This window comes from Anser anser (genome assembly GCF_964211835.1).
Source record: "Anser anser genome assembly, chromosome: 10".
NCBI lineage: Eukaryota > Metazoa > Chordata > Aves > Anseriformes > Anatidae > Anser > Anser anser.
Genome location: NC_139730.1, coordinates 4,792,483 through 4,810,672, shown reverse-complemented (window position 1 = coordinate 4,810,672; position 18,190 = coordinate 4,792,483). Strand labels below are relative to the sequence as shown.

The window sequence follows — 18,190 nt, the reverse complement described above, 5'->3', positions numbered from 1 at the left end:
GAGGACTTCATTCCAGATAACACCAGGCACTGAGACCATGGCGTTGGGTTTGGTTTTTCCTTATGCACTATTTACGTCCTTCCAAAAAGCTAGTTCTAAGTTAGGGTCTTGCAATTAAATCATCATTTTCCTACGGAAAGGCAGGAAGCTGTGAGTTATTTTGAAGGAGAAAGCCAGAATATTAAACACAGGAGTCTACTCTTCATGGCTGGAGACTTTCAGGGGTGGCAGAAATTTGGATGCACAGCTGTGTGGATGCTGGAATCAGGAGAACACCAGCTGTGGAGACCTGTGCCTGCTCTGAAAACTGTCAGTGATCTCATTCCTGTAAAGTCTAGTGTGATACAACGCTTTCTCCTTGGGGATGGTGTTTACAAGAGAGCTCCATGAGGGGATACTTAAAAGATTCAATTACCTCCTGTGGGTTATCATTGTCAGAAGAAATTACCTTGTGTCTAAAATTCACTAAGGCAATAATGTTCATGCATGCTTGCATGCATTTCTATGTGTGCATGTATGTTTACTATAGAATTTCATAGATGTTGAAGGAAGGCCAAACAGAAACATCTGATCACTTACTAAGGTCACCTGTTTAATAGTCACCATGGAATTGTACTTACTGAGAATTTAACATGGCATTGTGGTAGACCTACTCTAGATATAACATTATTTCAGCAGGAGCAGAATTAGACACACACTGAGCACTCTGGAGAATCCCCCTATATATACACCAAGCTGATTGTCTTGAATTAAATACTGTTGAGCAAACTGCCATTTTCATTAAACTGTCTTTTTTTCACTCTACTTATAATGGGAAGAAAATATATGTAATAATGGGCCAAGGTACTGAGAGTGCATGTTGAAACCATGTAAGATGCTTGTCTATTGTACAGTGCCTTGAGGCCAATATGTAAACGTGAGTCAGGCCTGTATATATAAAAAATATTTTCACACACAAGACCCAGGTTTATTTGACCTAACTTTAGGCACTTAAGTAAGGTACTTAAGGATACACTCTCCTGTGGCTCTCCACGTAGTCAATGGAGTGAGAGAGGCACCTTAAGGAGGCAATTTAGTCTGTCTGTGATCTGAATTGTCCTTATGAGATTCCTGTTTCCCTCCAACACCTATTTAGTTACTTGTAGGGTAACAAAGCTTTTACGGTAGGTACTTGAGTTAGCTGCCTCATACAGGGGAGATAAATCTTGGCCAAACAGATTGCATGTTGGAAGTAATTGTTGTCATTGCACTGTTCCTGTGATGTCTTTGAAGTTATGAACATTCCCTCAGGAATCTTGCTGATAAAAAATAATAATTTAGAGATAAACTATGAAATCCTTCAAGTTTCTTTAAACCTTTATACCAGACTCTCAGCTTCCTTATGCAGTATTAATATTGCAAAATATACTGTAATGAACTAGTTCCTCAGAATACCATACTTTTCTTCAGTATTGCAGTTCTCTAAATAGGAAGATCTGATTACTTGATTCAAAGGCAACAAACAGTGATTTTAAAAAACATTTGGCTATTTGGATTACTATTAATAATTTTCAAGATTTGCTGCAACAGCATGTAATGAGTGTAAAAGTCAACAAAAAAGGTTTTAACTAGCACTAAATTTATTCCCTGCCAAAGTAAACACCATCACAATTCTGCTTGAAAGAAAATCCATCCTAGAATGAGCAATCATCGTTTCCTTCCTGCATGGACTGGGAATGTATGAATAAGGAGAACATTTCTCCTGGAATAATAATACAGATGGTTAAGCAGACATCTATTTTTCTCACTGCCTAGAATGATTTTACATGAATCTCATGCAAAACTGTCTAGATAACTTTTTTTTTCCATATGTGGGTATTAATTCTTCACTTCTAAATCCGGTTTGGATAGCTATACCTTTTCTGCCAATATTTTCAAACAGTACCAATGGAACATGTATTTCATCTCTCCTTTTGTAATGTTGTTACTCATTACTGAGATGTAGCTGCATGTTACCCCAGATATGGCCCTGTTTGGGTAGGATTGAAAGCACTGGTGGAGGATCAGAGCAGTTCCACTTACTTCCATAGATTGAATCTAGCAGAACTAGATGCTTTACAAGAGGGTGCAAGAAACTCTCTAGTATGCCTGGATTATGCCTATATAGCATAATCTACTCATTTCATTTCAAAGGAAAATTTTTTCCATTTTCTGTGGAGATTAAGAACCACTTAAAGTACTTAATTTTCTGTAATTGAAGCTCTTAGAATATGTATTTAGTCATTTTTTTGTCTCTTGCTAAACTTCTGTCCTCGGTAGATACCTTGTGGCCTAGAGCATCACTGATTAATTTCTGAGTACTGCAAGAAGTATTTTCAAATGTCTGCTTTCTGTCATTTTCACAGAATATCCCTTTGTGATAAAGTCAAAATTCAAAATTTGTCTGATTCAGGATCTATTTTTTCTTTTGTTATTTCATTCTACATTTCCTGTGGCATCTTCAGAAACTGAAAGATAATAATTAATTTTGATATGGCATTCCTAAGGGAATTCCAGATAATTTTGAATAAAAGGAAAATAATTGAATAAGTCATTAGCATTTTTGCTAGGTCACTTTGCAGCTAGCCTCAAAAATACCTTGAGCATTAAAAAGGACTGGTGCTTTTTTGAAGTGAAGTCTACTGCAATACCACTATTCATTTCCAAAAATCTGTGTAAAAATCTGTTTCTTTGCTTTCTGTTGCTCACATCTTTTTTGAAACACTTGTGTTTTGGGAAGAAAAAAAAAGTCTTCTGTATTCAATCTCATCATGAAAATTGAAGCTTTGAGAACAGTCTATCTAACAAAAAGAAGTAAGTTTCAGACAGATTAAACAGAAAAATATGACTTTTAAATAGTTCTAGCCGAGAAAATGGTTTCATTTTTATAATTGTACCCTAGCCTGTGATATTGTAGGTTTGCAAGTAGCAGATGACAGACATTGAACAAGTTATTCCTCTGATTATGAATTAAGAAATAGAATAGGTTGTAATACAAGTGAAATTACTAATTGGAATCATCTCTGTGGGAACAGAAGTCACTTGCTTTGGAGCTAGTGAGAACTCAACTCAGAACTTTTGCCAAAAAAATTGCAATAAAAAAGTTTTTAAGGTTTAAAAAATGTCAGTAAGATGTTGTAGTTAACTTTATCATTGTTTATTTGTTTACATTAAGGCAGTGCCCAGAGAGCCAGTGAGTGATTAGGATCTTTCCTAGGACTAATCAAAAAAACATGGAAGGACCTAAAACCTAGTGTCTAATTTTATAGATTTAAATAGTCCCTGTTGGCTTGTTTACATGACAAGTGACAACAACTAAATAAATTCCAGATTTAGGGGAGTAGCACATAGTAATAGTTAGATGACTAAGACTGATGGAATTTGTCTCCATTTCTGCTGTACTATATTAAGTGATTGTAGATTTTTTGTTTGTTTTTTCCCCCACACTTTCATAGTTGCTGCCTAAAAACCTATCCTACTTTCAACAGTGTCAAAGTAGGTGATTTGTATTTAAAAAAAAACACAGATAAATGAAACAGTGACTATAGACATTATATCTCTGAGGAATGTTACAGGACTGCATTGTATTTCACGTATTTAGGCAGACCAATAGGTGCTCACATTTATTCCACCAAAAATGACCTGAGAGATAACATCAAATAAATATTAAGAAGGGTCTGCATGATTTTGGAAATCTGTTAGTGTTTTCAAGACTGTCGATTTCTCCAGCCCAAATGAGTTACAAATTTAGATGCTATATAATGGAGCAATACTTTTCCAAGAATTAATTTGAACATGGCATTACATGTAAGCATTTCAGAGATATCTGGGAGTAGAGATTACACACCATTTTCACTTGTGGGTTGTGTAAACCAGCAATAGCTTTATGGATATTTGGGCACTGGTACAGAGCCGAAATCAATCAACAATGTGGTATAAGAGGAGCTTCTTTAGACACTAAAAACAATGAGGTTCAAAGAAGTCAGCACACTTACATTTAAGGGAGCACATCACAAGCGAATTGGGTCATCTCAGGGAAATATAAAAGCATTATTCCTCTGAGATTTGAAAAAAAAATACATAATTACTTCTTCCACCAAGCATGATTCTTTTAAATAACCTTCATTTTTGTCCCTTGGAAATGAAAAGAGGTTTACATTAAAAAGGCATTTCCTCTGACTCTCTGTCCTTGAGCAGCACAAAATGTAAACTATACCCTTCCCTTCTTCCTTTGAAGAAAAAGGAGTTTCAATCTTCTTCTGTGAACACGGTCCATTTAAATAAGGAGATGGAGTCCCATCTTTTCGATCAGCTTTCTTTGTTTGACTTGTCAGTAATAACACTTGAGCTGAAATTGTACAGGCGTCCTGCTAATTTAGTAATTATTGACACGGTGCTGGGCAAGAAATGATAGCAAACACAGGGAACTGTTAAGAAGAAATGAAATAAAAGATCTTCATATCATTGTTGAATAATGGTTGAGATCATTTTGTGCTCTAAGTAGGCCCAAGACACCTTTTTCCATTTTCTCGACACATTTATAATTTATGCTTTGTAATAGTTCCAAATATTTTTAGGACTCCGCACTTTGTTTGAGAATCCAGAAGAACTGAATGAGAATCACGAAGTGCACACACAGATGAGTGAGCAGTGTGACCTGCCATAGCTTTTGATTTAAGAATGGTCCCTCATTTCTTCATATTCCCCTTTTTTGTTTCTCAATTTACATTTCTATTTAGAGCTGCCTTAGCTCTGGCTGAGATCAGTGTTGCCTATGCAGTTGACCCCTTTGTATGTGGCTGGACCCAGAGATTGCTTTTGGATTTTGCCCTGCGGATAACATCATGGCAGCTTTCCTTAGTTCAAATAGCTTTTCAGTGGCCTGGTGTGCAGAGGTTTTAGTATCGTTTCAAGGAAGGATGAGAGTTTCCACTGCAGTGATACAGCACTCTCTTCTTTGCATTGAACAACGCAATCTTGAAACATGTATAAAAGAGGGCATCCAGTAATGAGTTTGCTTCGTGCTTACTAGGTGTTAATATTAAAGCTCCCTATGGACGAAAATCACAGTTAACTTGTACATTCTTTATCTCCTTTAAATTCCCTTTTCCATCTGCTCTCACTGGACTTGGTTAGAGTAATTTCTAGACCAACAATTCTTAAAACATAGCTATGCAAATAAATATAGAGACCATTGTGTTTTTGTGTCATTAGATAATATTTTTTGGATCACTATAGATTTCCTTTCTTCTGCTTTTTTGCATAAGTTTTTTTTTTTCCTCAAACCTACATCAGTTCAGAGGCTTTTGATGCAGTTTAGGGAAGAAAAGGGGGAGAATTTGAGGAATTTCATGAAGGAAATTTGAGAAAGGAATAAAGAAAAAATATATCTCTGTTCAAGTAAAACATCCTAAAAGGATGCATCAGGTTTTAATGGTGTGTGTGTGTCTATGAGACTGTTAAAAAGCTTTCCCTTTATTCCTACCATCTCCTAAACTCTATTATTTTTTAATCATTCCAATAGACTACAAACTTCACTCAAGTGTTTCAGAATGAATTTTGTTTGTTTCATTTATGTGTGTTAAGTCAAATAAAATATTTAGCAGAGCTTGGATACAAATTGGAAATGGCCTCATCGTTGAATGGAAACAGAAGATGTAGTGAAGAATCATATTAAAGAAAAATTTGTATAATTTTCAGACAAAAACTGAAATGAAATCTGTTTACTAACCCACCAGCTGTCACTGCTACTTCTAGTTGCAATGTATTGCATACACTGAGCTATATACTTGCAGTCACAGGCATTACTGTAAGGTTTCCGCTGGGAAGCTGAGCCTAATGCCTTTTCAACTTCTATTTTTTCTTTCAGAATGGGAAATTTAATTTTAGTGCTTGCATGCTTCCTCATTTGTTGCAGCATTATTTTTGTTTGTTTTACATTTTCAAGCAGATTTTATTTAAAGCAAACAAACCCAAACTGGGGGCCAACATATTAAAAAGTTATAACCAAGGAAAAAGTTCAGGGGCACTAAAACTTACAAAATACTATTGCAAAATGTTCATGGCCATTCTGAAATTGTTTGAGATGTATTTCAAGTACTTAAGATGTATTTCAAGTAGGAAGAAACCTAGGCTATGTAATTACTACCTATTGATTGTCTCTCTAGATTCACTGCCTGAGACCAAGTCCATCAACTTGCAATGGAGAGGACAAAGTTAGTGCCCCATGGTGTTTGCTTTCAAAATGGAAACAACCAGGAGATTTTTACTTCTATCAGTAAAAGAGTAAGTACTAAGTAATCAAAGTACTAGAAACATTTTAGACACGCACTTACAGATGCGTTGAGCTAAAGCACATAAGTAGAGTCAGTGCCCGAGGCACTGTGATGAGAACTCCATGGCAAAACAAAGAACTAAATGCAGATCTTCTGCCTGCCTGTGCTACAGCCTACTGAAGGGAAAAAAATATCCAAAAAAGAAACACTTATTTGTGCTCAAAAAAACACTTTTTCCTGGGATTTTGGATATTTTTCTCTGAAGAAGAAGAAAAAATTTTTTTTTGAAATGTAAAACCTTTTAAGTTGCAAAATTAAAATAATTTTGTTTTGACACTATCAAAATGAAACACACTGACTTCATTTCAGTATTTTTTCAACTGTTTTTGGTGAACAAAATATTCAGCTAAGCTAGAGAGAATATGCAGGATCTCTATTTTTTTTGCCAAACAGTTTTGCTTGCCTGTGCTTCAATTCTGTTACATTTATTCCATAGTCAAGTTTCTAGTTCAGACACCACCTAAGCCAGACCAGGATTTAGCATTGCCTCCAGCTCATTCGTATCAAGATCCTAGAGAAAAATGAAATTTCCTGGACTGTTACACTGGTCTCTTTTCCCAAGACTATATTCATACTATGGGGAAAACTTCATAAAGCCTTTCATTTATGTGCATGCAATTTTATGTGCTGAGACAAATGCGGTCTTTAAATAGGGTGCATGGTGTAATCAAACACACTCGCTAGAAGCTACGTTTGGGCCGTCTGTGCCTGCATCTTGTTCCCACTGCAGAAAACCAGCCACGTCCCCTGTCCACATGGGCAGCTAATAATGTACGAGCAGTGCAGCATAATAGCGTTTGCACCCACACAGGCAGGCTGCTTTTAAAGAACAGAAATTTCACATTTTTCCCTGTATCTCTAAAATAAAACTGCCTGGGTACCAGTGTGGATACTTGCTGTGCTTAAAGCACAACAGATCGGTTATGGACATGCCTGAACTTTCTGACCCAAGGGATGGAGCATGAGCATACGCAGAAAGAGGCAGAAGAAATCAGCAGACTTAATTGTTCATATCCCAAATGTAAATATCCATATATAAAAACACCCCCTAAACCTGAAACCCACACGTACCGACTGGTCCTTTTTAATCTTAATTTTGAACAGTTGCTACTCCAATTAAATTCTACCACCTAGCATTTTCAAACAGCTCTTAGTTGTTTCAGCAAACTCTTTTAATGGACAGCTGTTTTTGACAGCTCCTCCTGATTTGCCAGCGCTGTGTCATCTGCCAGAGCAGGAGGACCCATTTTGTATTCTGCTGCTGGCACTGAGGGGATATGTAAATGTACACATGAATCAGTTGTCACCAGCACAGACACACTGTGGCGAGATGATCAGAATGTGTTGGGAGTTTAGTTGGCTTAAAGTGGGAGGAAAAAAAAAAAAAAAAGCAACACACAAAAAACCCACCGTGCTTAGATTTCTTGAAGTGATTTTTATTTCAAGTCTCTCCAGTTTATTTTCACTTTGTGGCGCTTGTTAGATTTAGTTCAGGAGAGTGCAATCTGCTACTCGCAAATCACCAACCTGAAACTCAAAAGTTTAGGAATTATAGAAACATTTCAGGTAAACAGCGTCAGAACTTCAGCTGCACAAACAGAATTTTATATAGGGCTCCACTTTTCAAACATTTTAACCTCTGTGAGAGAAAACTTCGTGTTCCCATGAGCACAGCATGGAAAGAAAGTTTGTTTAGCTTCCCAAGGCATTCTGGTAAATGGTCTGCACTGCTTCAGCCAGCAAGCACTCAGTTTAATGGCTGAATTTCACACCACATGTATGGTCAACTTATAAAGTACAGGGGAAATTACTAGTGGGATTACCTTTATAAAATTTACTGCTGTCTTCCCAAATGCCCCATTGTGATAGCGCAAGGCAGTCATTCTCTCTGTAGTAACAAGTGAGGGGACAACAATTTGACAGTGCTTCGGTTCACCTTTGTTCCTCTCACCAGTACAGCCTGCTGACAAAATCAGGTGCTTCCCCAGTTAAACAGAGCAAGTGGGATATACATTTAGGAGATAGTTTGAGGTTGGTTGTTGCTGAGGTTTGCAATTTTTTGGCCAATATCTGCAATTCTGAGCAACTAATATCAGGCTGAAGCTCAGTTTAAATAACCAAAGAAAATGGCAGGATATTTTGAGGACCTGAAGACCTCCAAATCTGAAGAAGTTTGACTAAAAATAGCCTTTGGTATGTAGTATCCTGTTTATCCTGCTAGAACATCTGCACATTTGAAATACTGCTGATATTGCAAGAACATATTGAGCTATTGAGATCCCAATGCCAAAGACACATCCATTCCAGTGTGTCGCATACATTTTTTATAAATTCATCAGAGAGATGTACATCTCACAGACGTGACTGATGCTATATCTTATTTCTAAGTTTGGAAGTTAATCATGAAAGTCCTGGTGGTGCTGATTTTTTCTTGTAACGAAAGAATTAGGTACAGACTAAGTGTCATCGTTGGTAATTTTCTTGTCTGTTGTCTAATATTTTTTAATCTTTACTGTTGTAGATAGCAATGCACATACGATTCAGGTCACAAACGAAATGAGTTTTGAGTATCTCAAGTTGATGTTGCTCTATATGGAGTATCACTATTGAATAACTTTGCAATGACAGGTTAATGTCTAGAGGATCTTGGATAGAACAAGAACAGGCTTGGTGTCTGTTGGCAAAGCTAAATGGATCATCTTATCCTCATAAGCTTTGCAGTTTAGTGGGAATGGTGTGCTGGCCCCACTACAGCCAGTCTCAGACTTTTTTTTATCCCTCAAAAACTACAATATAATGTTCAAGAAGAAAGGCAAAACTTGTTGAACAGCCCAGCTTGGAAGGGAAATGAGTATTTATTATCACTATTATATAAGAAATGGAGAAAATGCACATTTATAACACCACATTGTGCAGATGCTAGAAAGAATAGAAAAATGATGAGAACTCAAGTACACAAAGAGAATTTATAGTCAAGGTAGTGAAACAACCTGAACAATGTGCTGGTCTATTCCTGGGTGGGTATGGTAGAATATTTAATAACAAAGCAGAAAAAGCAGAAGTGCACAAGGAACATTTCTGTTCTGTATATGAGGAAAAGCCAAGCTACATAGTCATATATTATTATGATGCTGCTGTGTTAGTTTCTTTTCCAAAATGACACAGTTGATAATTTTAAAAACATTGAATATGAACAACCTGCATCTGCAACTAGAGGTGGCCAAGGAACTGTCCGGGCATTTAGTGTTGATTTTTAATGCCTTGAACACTGGTAAGTTTCCAGAGGACTAGAAGAAATCTAATATTGTGCCAATACTTAGAGAGTGCAAACGGAGTGACCCAGGTAACAGGCTTAAGAAGGGCAACGTTACAAATGCCAGTCAATGTAGGATCGTGGGAAACATACTTTGTTGAGCTAGCAAGGACATTTTGGGTGAGATTAGAAGTTTGGTTGATAAAGCAACAATGTTTATATCATATTGGGACTTGCATAATCACTCAGTGATTATCACAAGGGTATCTTCTGCCTTTGAATTAGGGGATCTGTAAGTACCTTTGAAAACATAGTTCAATATTTTTAATCTATAAATCTGCATGATAATATTTTAGTACTTTAAAACACATCCAGTCCTGTAATGTCTGCCAGCTATAGATTGCTATTAATGGGGGCTGTCTGGCTGTAAATAAATAGTACTTGGTTTTCTTATAAAAATGCAATAAGACTGAAGTTTTATGTTTCATGTAAAATGGCATTTTTACTTTAAAGAATATAATTTAACTTGACACAGCTCTGCTGAGCTTTACAGTGGCTTAATCAAATACAGCACTGCTTTAAAAATAGGGATTGCTTCAAACAGTGGATTAAGTTATTGGTCTTTCACGTCTCAAGTGCTGAAGCTCATTAGGTCTCAGGGTGAGAGTGAAAAGTGATGTCGTTTTAGCTCAGACTAAGTGTAATAGGAGTTAACTCATGCCTCTGTCAAGTTGACGGTTGGGTGGTTTTGTTCACTTAAGAGAATGCTCTTTCAGGTTTGCCTAAGTTTGAAGAACCTGCTCATAACAAAATCAGCATTACTAAATAAACAAAATGTTTGTTATTCAATATACATGCAGCATCTCGAGCATCTCAGAAAACCAAATTCTTTCTCAGCTGTCCACATCCCCCTGCTTGTTCTCCCAAATTAATCATATTCATGTAGTGATGTGATAGTGCAGTTTTAAGCTAGTCCTAAAAGAAAAAACAAACAAACAAACAAACAAAAAACCAAAACCCACCATCTAATTAAGCAAAGGACACAGGTGAGGTCCTGCATGGAATCTTTGACATAAAGCTCCCGGTTGACAAACGTATCATCTAAAAATATTTTTGTATCCTCTTGTCTGCGAAAGGATGGGCCTCCATAACTTCCAAGACAAACCTCTTCACATGACTCTTGGTTTTGTGCTAATGAAGTTTGTGCCTCCCGACCAAAGTGCCTCTTCACAGAAAATACACCTTCTGAATGAGATTAAATCAGGTTTCTTTATACACAATAATCATCCTGTACCTCTTTGCTTACTTATACACTGATCAATGGCTGATCGATGCTAATGGCTGCAGTGTCTTTTTTTCATCAGTGTGCCTTCCTTCTTCTTTGGCACTTTAGCATGTCACTGTCTTCTTCATGAGAGGCTTGTTGAAAGCAAAATAATGTAAATCAATTGGTCTCCGTGTCGTAAACAAAAGCTCTTGGATCAGTCAGAGACAGCCCTGGAGCACTGGGTGGCAGCGCATTTTAGTTTTATCTCCAGCTTGTTGTATTTCTGAAGGCCATTAAAAACCCAAACTTCCCTCCCCAGCTAAAAACCTCTGCAGAGTCGTGATGGACCTCTTCGTTCCTTCAGCTGAGCCACTGCAGAATTTTGCAGTTTACTATCAAACACATATGGCCCTGTCCTGATTCTGTTTTGATGTAAAGCACAGACATCACTGTATGAGGTATGCTAGGCAAAGTGAGAATGTGCAAATGGATCCTGCCATCCTCAACCATGCTGCAGGTTTATAAAACCAGTAACTACCTAGAACAGCTGCACTGGTGTAAAGGTTTAATGCTGGTCCTCTTCAGCAGCATATTAGTGAAAAATACCCCATACAACAGAACCTGAGTAGGGCTGTGTCCAGTCTAAGACCAGTCTTCAATACATAAAAAACATACTGACTGTGTGAGAGAGGCTAACATTTGGTGCAAATTTCAGGCAAGGCACCCATTTATGTAGCTGAGACTTAGGTGTCTGATGTTTTCATTAGAAGGTAAATCCTGTGTGGTTATGCTTGGTGTTAAATGCTTTTAGCTAAGGAAAAATCAGGACTGTGAATGGTACTAAAGAAATCTAATAACAAGACATTATTAAGAAAAGCTGAAAATCTTTGTTCTAGCATATAATGTAGCGTTTGACTTTCTGAAACAGTGCTTCCATTTAATGCTGATTTATGGTCTTGTGATGATTATTTATTACAGGAAAAGTATTAGTTTAAGTAGATATGAAGTATTGTAGATGGGGAGTAAATATGGTTTCTGTTCATTTGCTGTGTGTGTCAATGGTAAATATGTTATTTACCATTAATTACTACATACCTAAACAGCAATTTGTCATTTATCAATCAACTATAAAATATCCCGGTGTAAACCGGGATCTAAATATCTTGTTGATCATTGCAAAAGGCTTTCATTTAGTGCATACTTTATTAGAATTCAAGATTTTCTCTTTCAAAAATTCAGCTAAAACGTTTGAAAGGTAGAGAATAATAATAATCTGATAAATTGAGGAGGCTTGTAAAACCTGGAAAACTATGAGATAATCAGTCCTTATTTCATGATGTCATCTATCTTATTAGTGCAGTCACTAATAATCTTTTTTGTGTTGTTAGGGTGTTGTTTCAAGCCTTTGTTAATATAATACAACTCAGGATATAATTCAAATAATTCAGGAAAAGGATTAAAAAAAAAAAAAACATAACTAAGAAAATTTTTCAACCTGCTTGTGGAGCTTTTCCCTCCATCCTCCCAAAAAAAGACACCTGGATCTTCCTGTTAATGTGGATATATAGTCTGATGTGCCTGGAGGAGCTGATGCAGAAATGGCAGGAGTACGTTTCTATCACCACTAGACTTGTATTGAAGATGGCTCCCCCTTTTTGGAGAATGTTGACTGAATTGCTTGCTGTTCCCTACGTTAAGGTCAATAAATCTCCCTTGAAATGATTGAACATTTCAAATTGGAGGACAGTACATGCGCATCCAGACACAGATGGTGAATATTTCATGATGTTCCTTCTATGAGTACAGCAGAAAATCCCCACCATGGGCTATGGAAATCAGCAACATACAACATAAAACAAGCACAGAATGAAGGTGCTTCTACCCTTCTCCCAGAAAAGCCAAGTGATGTCTTCTGCTGCCAATACCAAGAATCCGTCCCATGCTCCTGCAGTCCTGGAGCTTTCTTCTAATTCTGGCAAGTCTGTCATCTCTATGTCTGGCACTGAGATACTTTATCTTCCAATTTATATATATTTAATGGCTAACTAAAGGAGGCATTTTTTTTCTGAGATTTCTGAAACACATTCTCCTTACACTGTGTTTGGAGAATTGAACTCTTGGCAAATGAAGGTAGTTTGGCTTTGCAAGTAGAGAAAGAAAAGGCAGCATAAATGGTTATTTTTAAAATGTTCAACTACTTCTGAAATGATTTGCTGTTAAATACGTGCCAGGTTTGGATTTGCCAAAACTTCTCTATAGAATATCTCACATATTAATGACTTTTGGTGTTGCCATATGAGTATAATAATGAAAAAAATCCAGCTAAGTTTGTGCTGCCAAAGAAATACTGATTGTATCAGAGAAGAGAGAACAGCTGAGGTGGTGGAAGCAAGCACAGCTTTCAGCTAATGTGCACTGCCAGCAAGGGTTGGGCACTTCCAGGTCTCAGCTTGACATAAGGGCAAAAGGAGGAAGGAACAGCCACTCACCAAGCCAAGGACAGATCTTGAAAGGCTCCAGGGTAACATCTGAGAGTAGACCTATTAAAAAGCGCTATTATTTTTAACAACTGGTTCAAGAACTGTAATTTTTATAGCTGCCTCTTCCAAACCAGATTATGTCATCTCCAGCACAACCATGAGGTCCTGTTCCAACAAATAAAGGTTATGGACAGAAGGGAATGGTACAATATGCTGTTGTATTGGTACAAGCTGGGAACATCCTTGCAACACAGCTGGCATAGGGACAGAGCAGCAAAATCATGTGGGCATCCTGAGTGCTCTGGAGTTGTTCTAAATGCCAGCCTTCAGATAACTTAGCCAATGGAGTCTCCTGTCTATTGTTGGCATGCCCCAGCTACACAGACCCGATAGGCCACAAAGGCTAAAGAGATGCTGTGATTGACCCTGATGCAATGTGCCCTTGTAAACTCCAGCCAGTGGGTGAAAGTAGCCACAAACAATGAAATTTAGAGGGGTCTGTGGTTATTTCACATTAACTTACATTACAGGACTCTATGACAGTTTTTATCATAGCATGCTGTTTTAGCTTTCAGCTGAGGATTGAGGCCAGCATGGCCGCAGGCAATATAAAAGTTTTCTCTGTAAAAATCCTATAATTGATGATCTCAAAGCATTTTAGAGGCATTAATAAATAAAGCTTCAAACACGGCTACCAGTATTTCAATCCCTAACGTTCAACAGTGCTTGTAAGTGCTGTTATAATAATAACAGTCATATCAGATGCTCTTGCAATTCCAGAAATATTAATGGTATCTTCTCTGTCAACAACCTCCCCTCCTCCAGGCCCTGCTTTCTCATAGGCAGGAAGCAAAATTTTGCAAAGCAAAGAGCTTGGTGGAGATTTTTGGTCATTTGGGATTTTGCTTTTGTAGGTTTTTGTGGGTGTCCGAGAGGGGACACCACCCAACTGGAGTGTTTTCTTGTACTAATAAGTGTTTTTCCTGATATCAAAAACATTTGGATGGATGTTTTTTTCTTACCTTTCTTACTGGAATGCTTTTGTGGTCACAGACAACTAATGAAGAGAACAAAGGAGAGGCAATGTTGCAAAATCATTAGAAAAGAAAAGGGAGACACTGTTCAAACAAATGCATTTTGCTATTACAATGCCATTTTCAGTCTTGTTTGCAGCCCCTACTGTTCCTTACACTGTCTCTTCACTGGGGACAAAAAATTCATTAAATGGCTCTTCATTTTGTAATATCAATATGTTTTAAGTCAAATTGTGTATTCTTTGCTGTTAATTTTCTTTTAAACACAAAGCACCATCAGAAAGTTTAACTGCAGGGGGGCTACAGGCAAGAAGGAAGATACAAACATCCCTCTTATGAAAAATAATAATAATAATGAAGTCTTTTAAAGTTTAAAGGAAAATAGTGGCTTTTTTTACGCCAAGACTGTAAGACCTGTTCATTGATCTTTTCAAAGAAGCGACAACAATAGGGAGAAACCAGAATGAAAGAAAATGAAAGCAAGAGAATAAAAGCTGTAAAGAGTTGGGGTACAAGGAAGAAGTAATCCAGAATCAGTGGATATTGACAAACCCAGGGATGCAACGTATCCATGATCCCAGCAATGGGCCTGGCTGTATTACTTGACTTGGCTTTGGCTTTACATAACCAGGTATTTTTACTGAGAAGGTGAGAAGGCTTTTTTTGTTTTGGTTTGGTTTTTATTCAGAACTGTTGCTAGTCTTGCTTATCAGACTACTCTCAGCTCATCCATTTTGGGGGCTAGACTTGTTCAGTAAGCAGGAACTCTCAGCTGAAAAGGAACCGGAGTGCATTGCCGAGAGCCAGCCTTTAGCCAGGGTCATGGCTGAAGTGAGACAGACATGCTGCCTCTCTGGAAGACGGGGAGGAGTTTTGTGATAGATGTTTGTGGTTTGAATCAAACTGAGCAACTAATGATTTGTCCTATGAATGTCTCCACTGGAATGTTTGAATTCAGAAGTGACATGTGGTTCTCCTGGCAATCAGTGCAAGGGGCAGAATGCCCACAGCAGTGTCTAAACAAAGATGTCAACAATACCCATGGCAAGAAGACCAGAGAGAAACCACTGAAGAAATCTTTACACAGTGTGCAGCTATGCAATTTCGATAAAAATATTCATTCCTATTTGAACAGGAAGAAAATAAGCATTGTTGAAAAGTTCAACTTGCTGTCTTTCCAGTGTAAGTAGAACCAAGTTGTAGTATTTAACCTAAATTTCTTCCTCCTCAAAGTTAAAAATCACATCTCATTTTACCAGTTTTATGCATACTTGGTAAATTTCTGATGCCTAATTATGCCTGTTCCTTTAGAGGGGTACAGAACAAGGCAGCTCTTTACCCCACAGACTGCACAAAATGCCAACATTTCCCCAGTTCAGAAACCACAGCCACTGTGTGAGGCTGGGTACAGGAGAGACAACAACTCATAAGTCAGCAATTACAAGGAGAGAAATTCCTCTAGTTGCTGGTTGAAGTAGAAGAGCAGTAGGGCCACCAAGACAAATCCGTATTTCAAATCATCTAATTGTGACACTCCAATATACTCATTTGGAGTGGAGATTTCTGTGACCTGATTCATCTGTCAAACAACTTGGAACAGTAAAGAGAATGGGAAAAGGCACAGCAACATGGGTTCATTGTCATTGGATCATCACCAACAGAAAGAAGGAAAGACAAAGCAAAGGCTAGCACACCTCAGCCATGGCTGCTCGTGGTGAGTGAAGGCAGCACAGTCCACTACTGCTTCCAAGAGCAGTGGAAGCCATCGAGACGTCCAACAAATGTGCAGAGGAGTCAGTCTTGTTATCATATGATTAGGAGTTCAGGCTCCTATTGGGCACAGACCAAAGAAAGTCCTGGAACAAGACAGATAATGAACTTGGGCTGTAAAATACTGTCTACTATTACGCCATTTTGGCCAGTGATCCTGTACCATATGTCAAGTGGGCTGCAAATTCCCATAAAGCAGCAGTTTGCTATACTAGACCTATAACAAAGGAGGTTGTAAAAGGAATAAATGGCAAATGGAAGCTAGAAACCATGCCAAATGTACAGCACATGCTTATTAACGGCAATGCAGCAGCCAAAGGGAGGCAGAAGTTGCATATGGGACTAGACTTGTGCATGGGGAAAATGGAGAGTAGCAATACTGCCAAAGGTTGGGCTTTTTTCTTTTTTCTTTTTTCTTTTTTCTTTTTTCTTTTTTCTTTTTTCTTTTTTCTTTTTTCTTTTCTTCTCTTCTCTTCTCTCTTTTCTTTTCTTTTCTTTTCTTTTCTTTTCTTTTCTTTTCTTTTCTTTTCTTTTCTTTTCTTTTCTTTTCTTTTCTTTTCTTTTCTTTTCTTTTCTTTTCTTTTCTTTTCTTTTCTTTTCTTTCTTTTCTTTTCTTTTCTTTTTCTCTTTCTTTTCTTTTCTTTTCTTTTCTTTTCTTTTTCTTTTCTTTTCTTTTCTTTTCTTTTCTTTTCTTTTCTTTTCTTTTCTTTTCTTTTCTTTTCTTTTCTTTTCTTTTCTTTTCTTTTCTTTTCTTTTCTTTTCTTCCTCTTCCTCTTCCTCTTCCTCTTCCTCTTCCTCTTCCTCTTCCTCTTCCTCTTCCTCTTCCTCTTCCTCTTCCTCTTCCTCGCTACTTTTGCAATACTTCAGGCATTCTGGGATTTTGCTAGGGGAGTTTTGCCTTTTTTTTTTTTTAAACATTATCTTTGTATTCACTCATTTTCTTCGCTGAATCTATGCACACTGCTAAACAATCCATGTGTTGTGGATATAAAAAAAAATCAGATATGAGTCCGGAATGGCCAAAACTCTGAGCCTTGTAACCATGGCCTATTTCTACTGTATGAGAAACAGGCACATAGACCCACAAATGTTGATTTTTATAATGGCAATTACTGTAACTTCCAATGATCCTATAGGCTGAATATTGTTCACTGAAAGCTTTTTAACCCAGAGAATGCCATTTTGCCTAGATCATCATGTCTTATGGGAGCATATCAATTTCAATAAAATGTTATCAGTAAATTTAGAAATGTTTTTAGAGAGATTTTAGCAGAACAGTGCATTCCAAATGGTCACTTCAAACTCACTCTTTTTTTTTCTTTTTTAATAAAAATCAGAATGGAATGTTTCAGCTTTTTTGAAATAAAACATTCAGAGTAATTTGTAACAATTTCATGTTAACAAATTCATTTCCCGGGAAACTTTTAAGTATTGGTGAGGAAGGGAGATTGCTTTTACAAATGTTAACTAAAAACACAGTTTTCAATGCTGGAACTTCTGGCAGAATAAAAATTCCTCTAGCTGGTAGTGCTGGAAAGTTATTGGAATTGTCTTGCATGTTTAGACTATGCTTTTTTTTTTTTTTTTTTCATTTGTCAACATTTCAGTAAAAAGACTGTATTTGTGGCAAAATTATGATTAAGGACATTACTGAATTTCTCTGCACAGTTTAAGATTTCAGTGTATATGGAAAGTAACAACTGACGTACAAAAGCATTATGTTGCTATTACTTAAGTGGGTGTGTTTTATGTCCATAAATAAAGAGCAGATCCCAAGCAAATTGCATTTAAAGGCCAGCCGTTTCTGCTCCAGAGTCAGTTTTAACTCAAATGCATATATGCATATATATGATGTTGCATATAAGAGGTAGAGAATGGGTGTTTCAAAGGTTTTCCCCATGTCTTCTTTGACTGCTTCTCTGACAAGCATATATTTTTATGGAGCTGGAAGAAATGCTCTTCTCAGTGTGTTTGCAAATGTGTAGATGAAAGCTTAAGGAGGTATGTGTTTGGAGTATGTTTTTACGCACACC

General features: G+C 37.2%; 1 long non-coding RNA gene across 12 annotated transcripts in view; it reads left to right on the top strand.

Annotated features, from left to right (window-relative positions):
- Positions 1-18,190, top strand: part of LOC310904693 — a 545,090-nt gene that overhangs the window by 393,060 nt on the left and 133,840 nt on the right. For 8 of the 12 annotated variants that reach the window (XR_014588537.1, XR_014588539.1, XR_014588540.1 and 5 more), the window contains one exon: positions 6,186-6,303. The exons of the other annotated variants lie outside the window; for them this stretch is intronic. This is a non-coding gene — a long non-coding RNA (uncharacterized lncRNA). The remainder of the gene's footprint in view (positions 1-6,185; positions 6,304-18,190) is intronic. 12 annotated transcript variants of the gene reach the window in all.